Source organism: Botryllus schlosseri, chromosome 9, assembly GCF_051294905.1.
Source record: "Botryllus schlosseri isolate E-star chromosome 9, Bs_hap1, whole genome shotgun sequence".
Classification (NCBI taxonomy): Eukaryota; Metazoa; Chordata; class Ascidiacea; order Stolidobranchia; family Styelidae; genus Botryllus; species Botryllus schlosseri.
In genome coordinates, this window is record NC_137244.1 from 6,734,115 (window position 1) to 6,740,303 (window position 6,189).

At 40.3% G+C, this 6,189-nt stretch overlaps 1 long non-coding RNA gene across 1 annotated transcript; it reads left to right on the forward strand.

The window, feature by feature from the left end:
• The first annotated feature begins 1,686 nt into the window (after positions 1–1,686).
• On the forward strand, positions 1,687–3,827 carry LOC145447339 (uncharacterized). The gene is made up of 3 exons (XR_013917534.1): positions 1,687–1,980; positions 2,397–2,510; positions 3,515–3,827. It is a non-coding gene; the product is annotated as an uncharacterized LOC145447339 (long non-coding RNA).
• The last annotated feature ends 2,362 nt before the right edge of the window (positions 3,828–6,189 follow it).

Consider the following 6,189-nt stretch of genomic DNA (forward strand, 5'->3'; position numbering starts at 1 on the left):
ATGCACCTGCCTGGTAAAATTTGTGAATGAATTCTGTCAACAATATTGGTTCTTCAATATATTACTATGAAACGCACCAGTAGGTTGCACATCTGGTGGTTTCCAACCTCTTATGGCCGCGAGCTCATTTCCAATTTGAAAATGTTCCGTGGTCCAGCTCAAAAAATGATGGGTTGATTAATAAAAAGTCAGCTGGCCTTCACGGCCTATTTTGGAAGCTGATAACGTCCAACATCTTCTCGATCCCCAGAATAAAGGCAAACGACCCCCAGGTTTAAAACAAATGTCTTTGACTAAGTTAAGGCCGTGTTAACTAACTCTAGTAATCAGTGGTGGCTTTTGGGGTGGGCGAGGTGGGCGGTCGCCCGGGGCCCCCCCTATTCGGATCATGCGCTTTTTTTAAGGATAATAACGAATAAACATGGAAATCCGTGTACCAAGCAAGAATATGATTCCGTACGGATGATCATCACGTCTCTACATGCGATAGAATTACTTGGTCTTGATGTAGTCTATCCTTAGACACATACAATAATAAACATAGCCTAATCCAGCAGCTCAACCTTACCGCGGGAAAGGGGGGTCTGGGGGGCGAAGCCCCCCAGAAGTTACGGTTAGATACTTATAGGGGGGCCCCCCGGTAAGTCTCGCCCAGGCCCCCCCCCCGTTCGTAAGGCCACCACTGCTAGTAATATACCGTTATCTTGTAATTGCGATTACAATTAGACTCATTTCAGTAAATGATGGTTATTTATATTAATTTTGATTGCATTTTATGCGAGGGCGGTGCGTGGTCCCTGTAATACATTGTATTAAATAGCACGCAGCGCGAATGAAAATTTCAAATAGCATGAATCTGCTTAAAATAATATTATTTATTTTGATTTACGAAAAAACTTTCAGCCTACTTCAAGCCTTCAAAATTCCGGACATTTAGGTATATTTTAGAATTTCCTTCCGGCCGCAGTTTTTACAGTGGAATTCAGGACATGTCCGGGAAATCCGGACGTATGGCAAGCCTACCATAGAGTGATCATCCAAACTTCTGGGGGATTGTCCTACAATTCCCGACCACTCATGAAATGCGGATGCCTATGCCATTCTGGATCTGAAAGTCTCGTCCAATAGTGTGTGTTGGAGGCAGGGCTGTGGAGTAAATTTTACCACCGACTCCGACTCCGGCTCCGACTCCGACTATTTTCCTCACTGAACTTCGACTCCAATAGTACTACAAATTTACTTCAAAAAATATTGCCACGGTGACGGTGAAATGACATTCACATAACCATTCAACATATGCAAACATATTATTCAAGATGGCATGCAAAATTGTTTCATTGCGGTACAAATCTCGAATTATTCACTGAAATTAACATGGAAGTATTCATTTTAAAATATCCTTCTTTTTAAAGTTTTTATAACATGGATAAGCCACGGATACTCTAATATGTATGAATCACCCAAACATGATAGGCTATATGTCCCATCCTGTATAATTAGGATGTGGATATAAACAATAGCAGTGTAGCTCTTGTGTATGACTCAGCAACTAATAGAGATATCTACAAACACTATGACTATGCTGATGACAAGTACACACACTCTCACTACCAATAAACGATGTTCAGAAACGAAATCCAGGGAGGAGTCAAATAACATATGTCTACACCAGTGGCTCCTAGCCTTTTTGAATGTCGGAGCCGCATTTTAAACATCAGAGTATGTATGGAGCCGCATGAAAACACGTAGGCGACTTATTAAGAAAATTTAAAGGTAGCTTGCCTAGCTCTGGATCTTACCATCCAGCTAATTCAAAAGCATGCGCATAGACTTCTGTAGAATCATGGAAAACTGAATGGGATAGAACGGTAACTGCGTGGCCTGTCAATCATTTACGGTTGAATAACAATCAGTAAAGCCAGAATGTTTCGATTGTTTGCTGTTATTCTCCGGCTTACGTAACAGCGTACAACGGGCAAAGTAAGTGCTATTATTATTATCTTAAGTAACTCGTCTTGTCTAAATTACTTTGAATGTAATTATTGACAGTATCTGGCATGTGCCTTGATAACGTTATGTAGTGAATGACTTGTAAACTCCTTGACACAGAAATGTCCAAACACTGCAAACTCAGGCCTCTCGCGCTTTCCCTTCACTCAGTTTTTCTTTCACATTGTCAGGTGATTGCCAAAACAAAGGTCAACTTTCCGGCCCAGCTCTCGAAATAGCCGCCGGAGCGTTATTGCAGTGCTGACTGATTATGTCTCTGTCGAATGCGGCCTTATATTTAACCTCAATTCTCAAAAAAAGAGGACATTTGGGCGTCCTCCATGGACACTTTCAAAAAAGAGGGCAAATTCTCTTAAAAGAGGACGTATTGTAACCCAACAATACAGAATATTTGGTGATGACGCTGGCACGAAGACGATATTTTTTTCGAATGGACAGCATCTGTTGCAACCTGTGCTAATGTTGAACATCATTACTATAAACGTTGAAGGCTACTTTGGGTAAGTTTGATCTTTGTAGATGTCTGAGATTATGGGATGGTATTAATCCAAGTTTTGAATCGGTCTGTGCTGATTTGTTATGAGGCTTTCTTGTGATCTGTATACAGGGCAAACTAGTTGTTTACCTAGACTTATTAGACCGAAAAGCATGTCATCTAATTCTGTCTAATCTAACTAATTTTGAAATACTGTGTACTGTGTAGCTATAATTCTGATGCGGTTTGAAAATAAACTGTGTACTCCTAATTCAAATTCTAGTCTAATTTGTAAAAAGTGTATCGCTCTAATTCTGATATAATTTGGAAAACCTGAAAATTTCCTAGTTGTTCAAATCTGATGCTGTGGTGGTGTTAACATTTGTGTTACTCATGCCAAGAAACGGGGTTGTAACCCAGTCACAAGTCAATCTCACTTTTATAGTTTTGACTCGATTCATGTTAAATTCACCACCGAGTCAAATCCAAGTCATGGAGTGGAGTGTCGAGTGCGAGTCATAGTGTTTAGACTCGATTCCGAGTCATTGTGTTGACTGTTCGGCACCCAGTTAATGTCACGCGAAACCCACTTTTTACACAACTCCGCCCAGTGATATTCAATGCTTTGCATTCATAATATACTAATTTTCCTCACTTTCGACAGTTTCTGGTAGCATTTTCAAGTACCAGTACTGATAGTCGAAATAATAATAGCATGATAACTTAGTCATTCTTTGAAATTACTGAAATTACAATGAAATGCCTATCTTAGCAGACCCAACTTCGAGTCATATGACTTCGTCCGAGTCATGCGCAATGACTCGAGTGCAATAAGTCGAGTAATTTTTCGTTTTTCAGAAAATGACTCGGGTCACCAAAAAATGGCCACTCGAGTCTGACATTACAACCCTGCCAAGAACTAATGGAGGTTCACCTACCGACTGAAACCATTCTACCCAGGCTGACATTATCTCATCACTTAACTCTTGTCCCTACCTTGTTTGTGATCATCAGGATTTTATTTTTCAGATGTAGATGAAAATGTCCAATATCGACAAGTCATAAAAGAACGCCACAGACCGTGCACTGATGGACGAGGATATTACTATGTCTGATGTTGAAAAACCTGAAACTGTCACTGACACCCAACCCATTTGCTGGATATGAAGGGTCATGGCTATCTTTCATGTTAACCGTGTTTATACTTTGGTATATGCGTCTTCATCTATCCAGCTGTGCCCCGGATAGCTTTGCAGAACTGGCAGGCATCTAGCAAGTTGTTGATTAATTGACAAGATTCCTTTCAATTCGTCAATATACAATCCTGCACAATGCACATGAATATTGAGAGTAGTTTATTTATTGAATAGCCTAGATGAGAAATGAGAGGCTTACAAACATATAAATAGCAGTCAACAATATATCGGATTTTAGTGTTCATATCGTTCCTTAATGACCGTGCAATAACTGATAACAATCATTAGATGCGCAGGGAGACAGTCAATAGGGCAGAGAGAATGTGTTAATCTGAAAAAAATACAAGAGAATATTAGAAACTACGAAATGTCGAGAGCATAATAAAAATCATTATGACGTTCAATAAGAACTAAGTGCCGGTGGCGCTATGCAGATGCGCTAACAGTATAATACACAATTGCAGGCTCGGCGCAGTCGAATAATAACTTATAGATCGTTATCTGTATTTCTATCTATTTAACTTAGGCTACTTCGATTGGATATAAATAGAAGTCGCTTAAAAATACTAATATATGTTTCTACATTCTTGATTGATTTTTTTTTTAATCTAAGGAAGGAGGTTGACGAGCTAGTACGCACATAATATAGTCGCCAGCTTCACTGGCCTTTTTCAGTAACCGGCACGCCAAATTGAGAGGTGGGGTCGCGACTATAAAAAGTTTGGGAACTCCTGGTCTAGATGCTAGCGACATAATTAAACACTATCCTGTATCGATGGATCAAAAGTGATCGGAGTTGGTATAAGCTGGTCGGATAACCAATTACTATACAATTTATGATGCAATTCAAACATGTAGCATTGCAGCCTAAATACTGCACATCGTACCGCAGTACCGCACTATAGCAAATTAGAAACTACAAAGGACACTGGACACTGGAGTCGATGTTCAACTTGATAGCGACGTACAGTCATTATAACTACATGAAAATTAATTTAGACTAGTCACGATAACGATAATAATGACACTTACTTAACCCGATGTATGGCTGTTACGTAAGCCGTAGCATCACAGCAAACCACCCAAACATTCTGGGTTGATTGATTGTTATCTACTGATTGTTATTCAACCGTAAATGATTGACAGGCCACGCAGTTACCGTTCTATCCCATTCAGTTTTCCATGGTAGAATCTATATCGGTTTTGTTAGCAATGATAGGCGGCGCAGATTGGCGAGTTCGATACATTGAAATAAACTGAAAATACGTATCATTAATACAGCATACAACAATATCGTTATGTGATAGCTCTTCAGTCTTCATACATTCTAGCACTGAATAAGTTTGCGGGGGATTATACACCAAGTTATATTGGACTTATTGGCAGTTATACTTGACTTATGAGCCGTTATTTTGATGTTAGTAAAATTGCGTCGTAATTTACTCTTCACATAGATCAGGGGTCGCCAACTCAAAACGGGTCGCGGGCCACTTTTCAAATCTTGTGGCGGCCGCGGGCCGCATGAGTTCTATATCGATATCAAGTAGTCAACCACGTTTTAAAACTATACGTCAGTACCACAATGTAACCTACTACCTAGCATAGGCGATGGGTATATTGAAAACAAAAGAAGTGATATTTTAAGGACTGAAAATACAATAAAGGATCACTGTAATGATTTTCATTTCATTTTGAACTCTGAGCTGTGCAGGATACCTAAAACGCTTTTTGGGGCTAGCGAGATACGTTACTAGCTAAAAGACGATCTCCACGTAGAGCAGTGATTCCCAACCGCGGCCCTGAGGGCCGCATGCGGCCCCCAGCTAGCCCGATTGCGGCCCCCACAAAAATATTGAGAAATCGATCTATGAAAAAAAAAATTATAAAATACTCTTGCTTGGCTTGGAGTCTGGAGTTTTCAATTAGGATTGCAGGCAAGTTGTGAGTAGACTGATAAGATTACGTCACTGCTGTTTCAATGCAATGTGCCCTAACTTTCCAGTTGAACGGGCAGTATAGTTAGAGGTGTTGTCAGGACCGTAACTGCCGAACCCCAAGCCCCCCAATTGAGGGGAGCGAGCTCAAAGGGGGCCCAAAATTATTTAGAGAATTAGCATAAATTATGGAGTATTTTATGAAATTTTATGCAACTTTTTCAAAGATTTTTCGCGCTGCGCGCGATTTCAAGTTTTTAAGTACCTTGATTATTGGGTACTCTTCGACCAAGATAAAATACGCAAGGAAGGAAAGGACGTAGTTTATTTTTGTCCTTGATGTTTTTGGGGCATATACACCGACTCATGATACACATACACACGATCTGTGCATATGCATACCATGAGCGCATGATGTGCATATGCATACCATGAGCGCATGATGTGCATATGCATACCATGAGCGCATGATGTGCATATGCCGCTGGACAAGGAAGTGAAGATATAGCCTTTACGGCTTTCTAAGTCATGCACCACCCCTTCATGCTATCCCAGTAATGCATGAGCACCAAGC